General features: G+C 43.1%; 1 long non-coding RNA gene across 1 annotated transcript in view; it reads left to right on the plus strand.

The window, feature by feature from the left end:
- The window catches only part of LOC126412842 (uncharacterized), a 37,498-nt gene extending 29,685 nt beyond the window's left edge, over positions 1-7,813 (plus strand). The window contains exons 2-3 of the long non-coding RNA XR_007575357.1: positions 5,388-5,669; positions 7,459-7,813. This is a non-coding gene — a long non-coding RNA (uncharacterized LOC126412842). The remainder of the gene's footprint in view (positions 1-5,387; positions 5,670-7,458) is intronic.
- Positions 7,814-16,224: the final 8,411 nt, after the last annotated feature.

Genomic DNA, 16,224 nt, shown 5'->3' on the forward strand with positions numbered 1-16,224 from the left:
GATGACCTAAGATGTTAAGTCCCGTAGTGCTCAGAGCCATTTGAACCATTTTTGAACTAGCTTATTACATTTAACACGTTTATTAAAACAGATATATTGACTCGTCTGATGTATCTTCAGGTGGATACTTTGGTACTAAAAGGAAGACTCCCAGGACATGCTTGACTGGGTACCACATACCGTTTATCTATTTTGCTGTTAGGCCTCCTTTCTGCAGTCAAAGTTACACAAGTAAATTAGGTTATATATTATCTTTTGTGACTGTCATAGTAGTCTTATTTAGACCATAAATGTTTTGCTTTATTTCAAAGCACCTTCAAAGCTCTTGTAACAAAATGGTTTTCCTTACAAACCTGTTTGCCGCATAAAATACACATATATTTTGGATTCAGTTATTTTGAATTCAGTTAACGTAAAGAACATGTACTCCACAATCCCAGTCAAAGAAACAATCAAGATAACAGAACAAGAACCTGAAACGTACAGTTTACACAAGAACACATCTCAAGGACATGCACACTCTTACACCTTATTACTGACCAAAACATCTACTTTAAATTTAATAAAAATTTCTACTTACAAGAGGACAGTTCCCAATAAGATCCCATTTTCACAAAAATTAGGAAATATCTTCATTAACAAAATACGGTAGAAGAAATAATGTTTCAGAAAATAGTACCAGCAAAATACAATCTACTATACTGGTGAGTATACGTTTGGTAGATAACCTAGAAATGAAAACAGAACAACTACGTGCGCAGATAAACACACTACACAAAACTGTACAGTTTGCCCTAGAGAAAGACAAGCAAAGCAAATAAACTTTCTAGATATATTTATCACAATGAATAGTTATGCAGAAAAGCCACTACAGTAGGCACAGTACTACATCAGTGATCAAATCACCCGCAATTTCTGAAACAAGTAGCAGTCAGACACATGATCCACAGATGATTAAATGCAGTGCCATTTCATAAAAACAGCTGCAGTGAGGAGCTAGACACAATAACGCAGATAGGAAAAAACAATAAATACTATGAATCTTTAGTTACCAAATTAAATAAGAAAATCAAGGAAGACATAAAAATAAAACAAGCAAACCAAAAGACCACACATATCTAAGGACCCACTATACTCAACACAAACACACCAAACCACCACTATACCAGGACACAATATTAAAACTGAACAGTGAAGTTGGTACACAACCACATAACGAGACAAACTTCGCATAGAATTGGTAACATCCTTAAGAAGCAAGGGTTAAAATAGCTTACCAAAGTAATAAATCAATTCAGGCCAGGATGACACTGACGTATATAAAACAATATGGTATTTACGGACTTCAGCGTAACAGCTGTAATGTTCCGTGCTTACGATAGTCTAGCAGAACATTAAAAATAAGATATAAATAGCATCAAAAGCATGGAAATGAGGAATCAGCAACTCAACATTTACAGAACAACCTCTGACTAGAAAACCACCACCTTACCACAATAGAAACGGAGATGGAAATAAACAGATTTAATAACAAAAATCATCTCGTAACACTACAAGAAAACTTCCAAATTGAAGAGGCAATCGCAGAAAAGAAATGCATAATAAATGACCGAACAAATATTAGCAACCAACGTTATTTAAACTAATGAAACACGTAATAGATGAACAGCAAGAAAAATAGTATCACATAAACCAGCCAACATATCCTATCATGATCACCTACCACAATACCACAGTAAAGTAGCATTACCTCTGCACACAAACGTTAGTAAATGTTTTGTCCCACACACACACACACACACACACACACAAACGCGCGCGCGCGCGCACACACACACACACACACACACACACACACACACATACACACAAATAAGGACATCCCCCCTCCCCAAATTATAGCGAAAACACCCCCAGTCTGATTCACTCACTCACACAAGTTAAGACCACACCCCCTACGCTTTTTTTTAAATTGTGTGCATGCACGTTAATTAACGAGGGACGCTGTTGCAGGGTACAATAGGTTGGAAATTTGATTTGGTCAGGGACCATGTGCAGATAGCCGAAACGGTTAAGGCAACCGCTCATGAGAAGCGGTAAATCTGGGGTCCAGTCCCAGTCCGCCACAAATTTTCAACTTTGTCCATTGCACTACAATAATTACTTACCACAGTGCCCTGGGCTGCTGGAAGCTACGAATTCCCATCCAGTTCTTCCCTTCCTTTCCCATTCTCTATTTCATGTAAAAGTGACTAGTTTATCCTGCTTAGTACCTTCTGTCTTGCACTATTTGCACCGTTAATTACGTTATGAGCTACATCTTCGAAAGTGGTTTTAACCATGAGCATGTTTCTTTATCTCATAGATACTTGCTCATGCAGTGAATGGCCAGTATATCGATTCGATCTATCCAGCAGCATTATTAGAAAATATTACATGGACCACCTTCTCAATTATCCTTCGTTCGACTAGTTTTTGAAATACTGACAGTATTCACAGAATGGCAATACCTTGACTGAGAACGTTGGGTTGATGTATAATGCATTGATGTAACAATTTTTGTGAGTGTAGGTCTTCAAATAATCTTATATAATAGCACAAATTTGCAATACTGTTGTATTTCAGTTCATAAATATGTAGAGCTCTAAGCCGTGAAACTGGTTGTGTGGTCAATTGAAACCAACTTTTACCAGCTGCCAGTGGTGTCTTCGTTCATCATGGCCTGAATCATTATAGGTTAGTGAATAATTCGAAGTGTTTTTGTTTTGCATTTTGGTGTTCCACTTGCTATGGGTTTATTTATCTATTGTCATTTTTATTCGTAGTTCACTGTTGATATTTGAGTTTACATATTGCCATTTTGTCATTTGGAGATAGTGAGTTGAACTGTCAACGCTGGGAAATGGAGTTCCAAGTGGAGGAATCGGATCATTTCCCATGTATTCTTCTGTTTGAGTTCAGTAGAGGGATGACAGCAGTGGAAGCAGCACAAACATTTGCCCCATGTGTAGGGGTAATGCCATTGGACAGATCACGACAAGAAGCTTTTCTTGTTTTAATGAGGATTGTTTGGACATTTGTGACACCCCGCGTATAGAAGGGGTTCTTCGTTTGATAAAGATCGTTTAAACGCATTAATCCACAATGATCCACGTCTGTGCACTCGAGAACTGGCATATGTGATGAACTATGAGGATGCCACCATCGTGATACGGTTCCACTCAATGGGGAAGGTTCAAAAATCGGGTGTATGTGTACCATATGCTCTAAGCCAAAATCATAAAAATCATTGGGTGACCATATGTGCATCTGTTTGCTGGTCGTCAATTGGCTCGCGTACAACACCAAACATTCCTGTCCTGTATCGTTACTGGTGATGAAAAATGGCGTCTTTATGTTGACATAAGGAAAAGAAAGAAACAAAGCTGCAACTCCCCGTACAAAGACTTGCACGCACCCACAAAAAATAGTATTATGTATCTGGTGGAGCAGCGACGGTGTGGCGTACTACCAATTGCTTCCCCGAGGTGTAACCATCACAGCTGACGTTTATTGCCAACAACTCAGACGCCTTGCAGACGTAATTCAAAACATCGACCAGGAAGACTTCGTGAAGCATTGCTACCCCACGATAACGCCCGCACGGATTGTGCTAAACTGACAAAAGCAACCGAAAAAAAACTGTATATAGTTGCTGGGTTGCGAATTTATTCCGTACCCACCTTATTCACTTGATCTTGCGCCCTAATATTTCTACCTTTCCCGTTCTCTGTGGAACAACTTTTAAGGAACTTCCTTTACAGATAAAAATACGCTCCGAACGTGCCTCGATGAGTTTTTCGCCTGAGCACCACGTGATTTCTACAGTCGCTGAATCGAAAAGTTACCCCAGCGTTGGCAGACTGTTGTACGAGGGTCACTCCAAAAGAAATGCACACTATTTTTCTTAAATCCACCTTTTATTCTGCATGTTTGAAAGTTTTACAGTATGTAGATACATCCTTTAAGACCAATATTTTCATTTCTCCACATAATTTCCATCCCTCTCAACTGCCTTACACCATCCAGGAACCTGCGCCTGTATACCCGCACGCTAAAATTCTGGACCAACCTGTTGGAGCCACTGTTTGGCAGTGTGCACAAGGGAGTCATCATCTTCATACCTTGTTCCACGAAGGGAGTCTTTCAGTTTCCCAAAGAGATGATAGTCACATGGAGCCAGGTCAGGACTGTAAGCGGGTGTTTCAGTGTTGTCCATCCGAGTTTTGTGATCGCTTCCATGGTTTTTGACTGACATGTGGCCGTGCATTGTCATGCAACAGCAAAACATCCTGCTTTTGCCGATGTGGTCGACCACGACTCAGTCTAACTTGAAGATTCTTCATTGTCGTCACATATGCATCAGAATTTATGGTGGTTCCACTTGGCATGATGTCCACAAGCAAGAGTCCTTCGGAATCGAAAAACACTGTAGCCATAACTTTTCCAGAAGATGGTGTGGTTTTGAATTTTTTTTTTCTTGGGTGAATTTGCATGATGGCCCTCCATTGATTGCCTCTTCATCTCTGGTGAAAAATGATGGAGCTATATTTCATCACCTGTCACAATCATCCCAAGAAATTAATCTCCACCATTCTCGTAGTGTTCCAAAAGTTCGCTGCATACCGTTTTTCTTGTTTCTTTCTGAGCCACTGTCAACATTCTGAGAACCCACCTGGCACAAACCTTTTTTAACGCCAACACTTTCGGTATTCTGCAAACACTACCTTCCCTTATCCCAACGTAGCGTGACAATTCGTTCACTGTGATGCGTCTGTCAGCAGCAGCCAATTCGTTAACTCTCTGCACTTTGTCTGGAGTGTGTGCAGCACGAGGCCTGCCGCTGCGAGGACAATCCTCAATATTGCAGTGCCAACTTTCATCACGTAACCTGCTTGCCCACCGACTAACTGTACTGCGATCGAGAGTAGCATCTCCATACACCTTTTTCAACCTCTTGTGGATGTTGCCCACTGTCTCGTTTTCACAGCACAGGAATTCTATGACAGCACGTTGCTTCTGATGAACGTCAAGTGTTGCAGCCATCTTGCTGTGACGGCGCCACTCACGGGAACAGGTTGAACTAAGTTTGAAAACCAGCGGGAAGGATGTATCTACACACTGTAAAACTTTCACACGTGCAGAATGAAAACTATATTTTTACAAAAATAGTGTGCATTTCTTTTGGAGTGACCCTCGTAAATAGTGAAGTCGAATATATGATTGATAAAAGAAGTCGCTGTTAATTGTATGTGTTGTGTTTATCAAACTTATGGAAAATCCAGTAAAATGGTTTCTAACAGTAAGCAGCAGTTGACAGTTGAAGTGACGCTCGTCGTGTGACGTAGGTGGGCCAATCCGGGCGCACTGGCGGCGCTGCTGTCGCAAGCACAGACGCGCGTCAACGTGACGGACGCCGGGGGTCGGACGGCTCTGCGCGGCGCGGTGCTGGAGCTGGCCGGACAGGCGCCTGGAGAAGTGGTGGACGCGCTGGAGCGCTGCTTGCAGCTGCTGGTGCGCTGCCCGCGGCTCGACTTCAACTGCGGCGACACGCTCGGCTTCTCTGCGCTGTACCTCGCGGCGCAGAAGCGCAGCCACCGCGGCGTCGCCATCCTCATTGACAAGTGCAGGTATGCTTGCCATTTACACTCTGCAACTCCATGAATGATAGCAAATAATGAAATTTCACTTATCCGCCGTATACTGTGTAGAAGTATATACACTAGTAGCCATTAAAATTGCTACACCAAGAAGAAATGCAGATGATACACGGGTATTCATTGCACAAATATATTATACGAGAACTGACATGTTATTACATTTTCAAGCAATTTGGGTGCATAGATCCTGAGAAATAAGTACCCAGAACAACCACTTCTGGCCGTAATAACGGCCCTGATACGCCTGGGCATTGAGTCAAATAGAGCTTGGATGGCGTGTACAGGTACAGCTAGCTGCCCATGCAGCTTCAACACGATACCACAGTTCATCAAGAGTAGTGACTGGCGTATTGTGACGAGCCAGTTGCTCGGCCACCGTTGACCAGACGATTTCAGTTGGCGAGAGATCTGGAGAATGTGCTCGCCAGGTCAGCAGTCGAACATTTTCTGTATCCAGAAAGGCCGGTACAGGACCTGCAACATGCGGTCGTGCATTATGCTGCTGAAATGTAGTGTTTCGCAGAGATCGAATTAGGGGTAGAGCCACGGGTCGTAACACATCTGAAATGTAACGTGACTGTTCAAAGTGTCGTCATTGCGAACAAGAGGTGACCGAGACGTGTAACTAATGGCACCCCATACCATCACGCCGGGTGGTACGCCAGGATGGCCATGACGAATGCACGCTTCCAATGTGCGTTCACCGCGATGTCGCCAAACACGGATGCGACCATCATGATGCTGTAAACAGAACCTGGATTCATCCGAAAAAATGACGTTTTGCCATTCGTGCACCCATGTTCGTTATTGAGTACACCATCGCAGGCACTCCTGTCTGTGATACAGCGTCAAGGGTAACCGCAACCATGGTCTCCGAGCTGATAGTCCATGCTGCTGCAAACGTCGTCGAACTGTTCGTGCAGATGGTTCTTGTCTTGCTAACGTCCCCATCTGTTGATTCAGGGATCGAGACGTGGCTGCACGATCCGTTACAGCCATGCGCCTAAGACGCCTCTCATCTCTACTGCTAGGATACGAGGCCGCTGCGTTCCAGCACGGCGTTCCGTATTACCCTCCTGAACCCACCGATTCCATATTCTGCTAACAGTCATTGGATTTCGACCAACGCGAGCAGCAATGTCGCGGTACGATAAACGGCAATCGCGATAGGCTACAATCCGACCTTTATCAAAGTCGGAAACGTGATGGTACGCATTTCTCCTCCTCACACGAGGCATCACAACAACGTTTCACCAGGCAACGCCAGTCAACTGCTGTTTGTGTATGAGAAATCGGTTGGATACTTTCCTCATGTCAGCTCGTTGTAGCTGTCGCCACCGGCGCCAACCTTGTGTGAATGCCCTGAAAAGCTAATCATTTGCATATCACAGCGTCGTCTTCCTGTCGGTTAAATTTCGCGTCTGTAGCACGTCACCTTCGTGGTGTAGCAATTTTAATGGCCAGTAGTGTACTATCATTCAGTTTCTTTTGGCGGAAAACCAAAGCATCGCAAATGTTAATAGGCGCTTGCAGAATGCCTATGGAGGCCTGTCAGTGAACAAAGGCACGGTGAGTCGTTGGACGACGTGTCTCTCATCATCACAACACGGTCGCACAAACCCTCCTGTCTCCCTCGTGTCAACCAGCTGCACACGGCTGTGACTCCTGCAATGTTGGAACGTGCGGACACTCTCATTCGAAATTATCGACTGATTACAATCAAACACCTCAATGTTTAACTCTACCTCTCTGTTGGTAGTGCTGCCACTCGTCTGCAAGCTGGGGACTCAGATGTGTGTGGCTACTGGGTTCCTGGCCGCCTAACAGAAGACCCTAAAGAGCAACGAAGGACCATCTGTGCGGATCTGCTTGTGCGTTATGTGGCTGATCGTGACAGTTTATTGTTGAACCTCGTCACAGGCAGTGAAACATGGATTCATCACTTCGAAGCGGAAACAAAAAGGCAACCCACACTACCATTCTTCCGAAGAAAAACTTCAATGCCACACTCTCAGCCGGTAAGATTACATTAGATTAGATTAATTATTCATTCCATATACCCACAAAAGAGGGAATCCTCCTGCGTGTGGAACTTGTCAGATAAACACATTACAAAAATGTAGTTAGAAAAACTTGAGTTTCATTAATTTTAATGATCCTGAGTCAATAAACAGTAAAATTATATACGTGAATTAAATTTAAACTTCTAATATTTACAGGTTTAATATTTACATCTGCTTTCATTAAATCCATCATTCAGACATTTGCTAGTTTCTTGGGTATTACAACCAAGTATTGTCAAAAATCAAAGAAAATTATTCATTTCAGTGATCCTTAGTTAAGAACAGTCAGATTATGTACAATATTTAAAATTAAACTTCCACTATTTATAGACTTAAGACTTACATCTGCTTTCCATACATCCATCATTCACACAGTAGGTAGTTACTTGCATTGTCAAAAATTAAAGAATAATAAATTTTCATTAAAATGGTCTACTGCACTTGTTGACAAACTCATGGATGGAATAGAAGGAGTTGGCCACCAAAAATTCTTTTAAATTATGTTTAAATTGTACCTTGTCTGAAACTAAACTCTTAATGGTTGCTGGTAACTTATTGAAAATATGCGTTGCTGAATACTGGACTCCATTCTGGGCAAGAGTAAGTGATTTTAAATCTTTATGTATATTGTTCTTATTCCTAGTATTGATACTGTGTACTAAGCAGTTAGTTGGAAAAAGAGATGTATTATTTCAAATGGTTCAAATGGCTCTGAGCACTAAGGTCATCAGTCCCCTAGAACTTAGAACTACTTAAACCTAACTAACCTAAGGACATCACACACATCCATGCCCGAGGCAGGATTCGAACCTGCGATCGTAGTGGTCTCGCGGTTCCAGACTGTAGCGCCTAGAACCGCTTGGCCATCCCGGCCGGCATGTATTATTCACAACAAACTTCATTAAGGAATAAATATACTGAGAAGCTGTGGTTAATATGCCCAATTCTTTGAATAGGTTTCGACATGATGTTCTTCGATTTACACTACTCATTACTCTTACACTCCTGGAAATGGAAAAAAGAACACATTGACACCGGTGTGTCAGACCCACCATACTTGCTCCGGACACTGCGAGAGGGCTGTACAAGCAATGATCACACGCACGGCACAGCGGACACACCAGGAACCGCGGTGTTGGCCGTCGAATGGCGCTAGCTGCGCAGCATTTGTGCACCGCCGCCGTCAGTGTCAGCCAGTTTGCCGTGGCATACGGAGCTCCATCGCAGTCTTTAACACTGGTAGCATGCCGCGACAGCGTGGACGTGAACCGTATGTGCAGTTGACGGACTTTGAGCGAGCGCGTATAGTGGGCATGCGGGAGGCCGGGTGGACGTACCGCCGAATTGCTCAACACGTGGGGCGTGAGCTCTCCACAGTACATCGATGTTGTCGCCAGTGGTCGGCGGAAGGTGCACGTGCCCGTCGACCTGGGACCGGACCGCAGCGACGCACGGATGCACGCCAAAACCGTAGGATCCTACGCAGTGCCGTAGGGGACCGCACCGCCACTTCCCAGCAAATTAGGGACACTGTTGCTCCTGGGGTATCGGCGAGGACCATTCGCAACCGTCTCCATGAAGCTGGGCTACGGTCCCGCACACCGTTAGACCGTCTTCCGCTCACGCCCCAACATCGTGCAGCCCGCCTCCAGTGGTGTCGCGACAGGCGTGAATGGAGGGACGAATGGAGACGTGTCGTCTTCAGCGATGAGAGTCGCTTCTGCCTTGGTGCCAATGATGGTCGTATGCGTGTTTGGCGCCGTGCAGGTGAGCGCCACAATCGGGACTGCATACGACCGAGGCACACAGGGCCAACACCCGGCATCATGGTGTGGGGAGCGATCTCCTACACTGGCCGTACACCACTGGTGATCGTCGAGGGGACACTGAATAGTGCACGGTACATCCAAACCGTCATCGAACCCATCGTTCTACCATTCCTAGACCGGCAAGGGAACTTGCTGTTCCAACAGGACAATGCACGTCCGCATGTATACCGTGCCACCCAACGTGCTCTAGAAGGTGTAAGTCAACTACCCTGGCCAGCAAGATCTCCGGATCTGTCCCCCATTGAGCATGTTTGGGACTGGATGAAGCGTCGTCTCACGCGGTCTGCACGTCCAGCACGAACGCTGGTCCAACTGAGGCGCCAGGTGGAAATGGCATGGCAAGCCGTTCCACAGGACTACATCCAGCATCTCTACGATCGTCTCCATGGGAGAATAGCAGCCTGCATTGCTGCGAAAGGTGGATATACACTGTACTAGTGCCGACATTGTGCATGCTCTGTTGCCTGTGTCTATGTGCCTGTGGTTCTGTCAGCGTGATCATGTGATGTATCTGACCCCAGGAATGTGTCAATAAAGTTTCCCCTTCCTGGGACAATGAATTCACGGTGTTCTTATTTCAATTTCCAGGAGTGTATTATACGCTTCTGTACTCTAAAAAAATTTTCTCTATTTGGGGAGTTACCCCAAAATATGATACCATATGACATAATGGAGTGAAAATAAGCAAAATATGCCAGTTTTTTATATTTATATCTCCTATGTCTGACATTATCCGCATTGCAAACACAGACTTTTTTAGGCGCTTTAGCAGTTCGTTAGTATATTGCTCCCAACTGAATTTATCATCAAGTTGAAATCCCCAGAATTTTACACTCTCAACTTCTCCTATTCCCATGTCATCATATTTTATACACACACCAGAAGGAAATATCTTCGAAGTTCTGAACTGCACATAGTCATGGCGACGGTCTTCTTGGACTTTTGGTTGATGTTCTCCCTCTTGGTGCAACGATATCTCTGAAGTGTGTTGCGAAAATCTCAGGAAATTGAATAAACGACTTCAGCGTGTTCGTCGCCACAAAAATTTATACGAACTTCTCCTTCTCCACGACAACGTATGGTCTCGCGCAAGTCTACATACCCGAGAGGAGATCACAAAATTTGATTGGACTATTCTTCCTCATCCACCCCACATCCCGGATCATTCACCTTCCGATTTCCAATTCTCTCGCTCAACGAAGCATGCACTGCGCAGGAACCAGTACCTGGATAATGGGGATGTTAGTGATGCAAAGAGACGTTGGCTCCGACGTCGACCAGTAGAGTGGTACCATGCGAGCATAGTAACTCTCCCAATAAGGTCATGTAAGGCCGTGGCATTGAACAGAGATTATCTTGAAAATAGGTTTTTATAGCCAAACGAGTGGGGAATAATATAGTTTATTTTAATCCTGAATAAAATCAACTTGCTTTCAGAAAAAAAGGTATTGCATAACTTACTGAACGCCCCTCGCATTCGAACGTGATGTGGGGATATGCAGCGTGCGAAATTCAGTTCATAGAGCTGCCGCCTCTGGCAACAGCAACGGTCTAGCCCGACTAGGCATCGAAGTGAAATGAGCATGGATGGCAGATGCAGGTGCTGCGTCAGATCTGTGCCACAGCTACCCTACACTGTGTGATCAAAAGTATCCGGACACCTGGCTGAAAATGCCTTACAAGTTCGTGCCGCCCTCCATTGGTAATGCTGGAATTCAATATGGTGTTGGACCACCCTTAGCCTTGATGACGGCTTCCACTCTCGCAGGCACTTCAATCAGGAGCTGGAAGGTTTCTTGGGAAATGGCAGCCCATTCTTCACGGAGTGATGCACTGAGGAGAGGTATCGGTCGGTGAGGCGTGGCACGAAGTCGGCGTTCCAAAACATCACAAAGGTGTTCTATAGGATTCAGGTCAGGACTCTGTGCAGGCCAGTTCATTACAGGGATGGTATTGTCGTGCAACCACTCCGCCACAGGCTGTGCATTATGAACAGGTGCTCAATCGTGTTGAAAGATGCAATCGCCATTCCTGAATTGCTCTTCAACTCTGGGAAGCACGAAGTTGCTTAAAACATCAACGTAGGCCTGTGCTGTGATAGCGCCACGCAAAACAACAAGCCCCCTCCATGAAAACCGAGATCACACCATAACACCACCGCCTCCGAATTTTAGTGTTGGTGCTACATACGCTGGCAGATGACATTCACCAGGCTTTCGCCATAACCGCACCCTGCCATCGGATCGCCACATTGTGTACCCTGATTCGTCACTCCACACAACGTGTTTTCTCTGTTCAGCCGTCCAATGTTTACGCTCCTCACATCAAGCGAGGCGTCGCTTGGCATTTACCGACGTGATGTGTGGCTTATGAGCAGCCGCTCGACCATGAAAGCCAAGTTTTCTCACCTCTCACCTAACTGTCATAGAACTTGCAGTGGCTCCTGATGCAGTTTGGAATTCCTGTGTGATTGTCTGGATAGATGTCTGTCTATTACACACTACGACCATCTTCAACTGTCGGCGGTCTCTGTCAGTCAACAGACGAGGTCGGCCTTTACGCTTTTGTGCTGTACGTGTCCCTTCACGATTCCGCTTCACTATCACATCGGAAACACTGGACCTGGGAATGTTTCGGAGTGTGGAAATCTCGCGTACAGACGTGTGAAACAAGTGACACCCAATCACCTTACCACGTTCGAAATCCGTGAGTTCTTCAGAGCGCCCCATTCTGCTCTCTCATGATGTCTAATGACTACTGAGGTCGCTGATACGGAGTACCTGGTCGTAGGTGGCAGCACAATGCACCTGATATGAAAAATGTCCGGATACTTTTGATCACATAAGTATATGCTCCGTAGATCATTTGAAAGATTCTTTTTACCGTAACGATGTGCAACAAGTCAGACTAAGAATACGAATACATCATTAGTTTCAGTGGATGGCTACAATCTGGCCATTTACAAGATTCTAAATGGCACACTGGCCTGAAATTAATATTAATGAACATATTATTTATGAGTCCTTCCCCGGCAACTACATGTAAAACTAGATTTTTTTACAGGCTACATGTTTTTAAATAAAAATTCCTCTATGGAATAGAAGGCGTTGTCCAGAAATAACCTTAGGTTACATTTAAAACTTGGTTTGCTACTTGTCAAACATTTTATGTTACTGGGCAAAGGATCAAAACTATTTTTTGGTCCATTTTGAACTGATGTCAGAGCTACAGACAACATTAATAATGGGTAATAAGTGTCATTTTTTTCTTCTAGCATTGTATGTACGAACATTACAATTATTCTCAAATTATGATAGATTATTTATTGCATATGCTCATATTGTGAAGATGCAGTTGTAATATAAGTACCTAGCTCCTTAAAGAGGCACCTACAAGATGAGTGCAAGTGAAAGCCGCATATTATTCTTACTACTCAGTTTCGTGCAGGCAGTACTTTCGTTCTAACTAATGAGCCATCCAACTAAATTATTCCACAAATTGAAAGCTATTCCATAGATTGAAATATGCTAAATATGTTAGAGCATGGATTTCTTTGCTTGCAGGACTAAAAATTACACGAACAGTAAAAGTACCCTAACCCAATTTCTGAGCAGTTTAGTAATATATTTCTCCCAGTTCAAGTTTTGATCAGTGAGTACACCAAAGAATTTGGAATATTCTACTCCTTTTCGTTTGCTACATCAGTTGTTTGTGTGACTCTATTTGTTGCACAGAACTATATGTAGTGTTTTCTCAGAACTTAGAAAGGGACCGTTTTCAAAGATCTGCTCATTTGATACATTTTGTTTCACTTTCTCGGTAATGAGATTTATGATAACACTAGTATCAGCTGCAAAAAGTACTAGTTCTACTTGCTGAATGTTAAGTGGAAGGCCATTCACATACATAAGTAATAGGAGTGGGCCAAAAATTGAACCCTGCAGGGCTCCTTCCATGATTTCTTCCCAGTCACTAAAATTTTCTCGCCTTCCAACACTGAATTATTCAGCACAATACTTTGCATTCTGTTTGTTGAGTATGATAGAACACAGTTGTTTGTAAAGGCATCAATTTCAAAACCTTGAATTTTTCTCAGAGAGTAACTATCTACACACTCAAACTCCTTGGAAAGATCTCTGTAAATACCAACTGGAGATGTTTTATTATTTAAGACTTGGAATATTTAGTGGATGAATGTGAAAACAGCATTCTCAGTCAAGCAACCCTTCTGGAATCCAAACTGTGATATTGTGAGTAAACTCTTTGTACTTAAAAGTGAGACTAGTCTTCATCCCAAATATTTTAGAAAAGATGTCAGTAAGGAAACTGTACGATGATTATTTAAGTTTTCTTGTCGCATTTACGATTAAGAGGTTTAATAATGCCATAATCTAATCCATCTGGGGAAATTTCATGCTCTGATTTTTCCACTAAGGATGGTACTCATAAAGTTAAAGAAACTCTTCGGGATTCTCTCTTAAATTCCATCAACCCCATGTGAGAACTTTTATATGTCTGTTAATTTCAGTGAGGGATCTTGCTGCTACTACTAGTTGCTCGAAGTTTTTTTGTATGATATCTTAAATATATCCTCTTGCTTCTGCAACTGAACCATGTGTTCTTATTTTTACTGCTACATTAAGAAGTAGATTGTTAAAATATTCGCAAATTGTCAGTTACCAATCACAATATTAAAAGCAACGGGAAACTACAGCCGTAATTTTTCCCGAGGGCATGCAGCTTTACTGTATGGTTAATGATGATGTCGTCCTCTTGGGTAAAATATTCCGGAGGTAAAATAGTCCCCCATTTGGATCTCCGGGCGGGGACTGCTCAAGAGGACGTCGTTATCAGGAGAAAAAAAACTGGCATTCTACGGATCGGAGCATGGAATGTCAGATCCCTTAATCGGGCAGGTAGGTTAGAAAATTTAAAAAGGGAAACGGATAGGTTAAAGTTAGATATAATGGGAATTAGTGAAGTTCGGTGGCAGGAGGAACAAGACTTTTGGGCGTGCGAATACAGGATTATAAATACAATGTCAAATAGGAGTAATGCAGGAGTAGGTTTAATAATGAATAAAAAAATAGAAGTGTGGGTAAGCTACTACAAACAGCATAGTGAACGCGTTATTGTGGCCAAGATAGACACGAAACCCACGCCTACTACAGTAGTACAAGTTTATTCGCCAACTAGCTCTGCAGATGACGAAGAAATTGAAGAAATGTATGATGAAATAAAAGAAATTATTCAGATTGTGAAGGGAGACCAAAATTTAATAGTCATGGGTGACTGGAATTCGAGAGTAGGGAAAGAGAGAGAAAGAAATGTAGTAGGTGAATATGGATTGGGGGTAAGAAATGAAAGAGGAAGACGCCTGGTAGAAATTTGTGCAAAGCATAACTTAATCATAGTTAACACTTGGTTCAAGAATCATGAAAGATGGTTGTATACATGGAAGAACCCTGGAGATACTAAAAGGTATCAAATAGATTATACAATGGTAAGACAGAGATTTAGGAACCAGGTTTTAAATTGTAAGACATTTCCAGGGGCAGATGTGGACTCTGACCACAATCTAATGGTTATGAACTGTAGATTAAAACTGAAGAAACTGCAAAAAGGTGGGAATTTAAGGAGATGGGACCTGGAGAAACTGAAAGAACCAGAGGTTGTAGAGAGTTTCAGGGAGAGCGTAAGGGGACAAATGGCAGGAATGGGGGAAATAAATACAGTAGAAGAAGAATGGGTAGCTTTGAGGGATGAAGTAGTGAAGGCAGCAGAGGATCAAGTAGGTAAAAAGACGAGGGCTAGTAGAAACCCTTGGGTAACAGAAGAAATATTGAATTTAATTGATGAAAGGAGAAAATATAAAAATGCAGTAAATGAATCAGGCAAAAAGGAATACAAACGTCTCAAAAATGAGTTCGACAGGAAGTGCAAAATGGCTAAGTAGGTATGGCTAGAGGATAAATGTAAGGATGTAGAGGCTTATCTCATGAGGGGTAAGATAGATACTGCCTACAGGAAAATTGAAGAGACCTTTGGAGAAAAGAGAACCACTTGCATGAATATCAAGAGCTCAGATGGAAACCCAGTTCTAAGCAAAGAAGGGAAAGCAGAAAGGTGGAAGGAGTATATAGAGGGTCTATACAAGGGCGATGTACTTGAGGACAATATTATGGAAATGGAAGAGTATGTAGATGAAGATGAAATGGGAGATATGATACTGCGTGAAGAGTTTGACAGAGCACTGAAAGACCTGAGTCGAAACAAGGCCCCTGGAGTAGACAAGATTCTATTAGAACTACTGACGGCCTTGGGAGAGCCAGTCCTGACAAAACTCTACCATCTGGTGAGCAAGATGTATGAGACAGGCGACATACCCTCAGACTTCAGGAAGAATATAATAATCCCAATCCCAAAGAAAGCAGGTGTTGACAGATGTGAAAATTATCGAACTATCAGTTTAATAAGTCACGGCTGCAAAATACTAACGCGAATTCTTTACAGACGAATGTAATAGAAGCCGACCTTGGGGAAGATCAGTTTGGATTCCGCAGAAATATTGGAACACGTGAGGCAATACTGACCCTACGGCTTATCTTAGAAGCTAGATTAAGGAAAGGCAAA

Source organism: Schistocerca serialis, chromosome 7 (assembly GCF_023864345.2).
Source record: "Schistocerca serialis cubense isolate TAMUIC-IGC-003099 chromosome 7, iqSchSeri2.2, whole genome shotgun sequence".
Lineage (NCBI taxonomy): Eukaryota > Metazoa > Arthropoda > Insecta > Orthoptera > Acrididae > Schistocerca > Schistocerca serialis.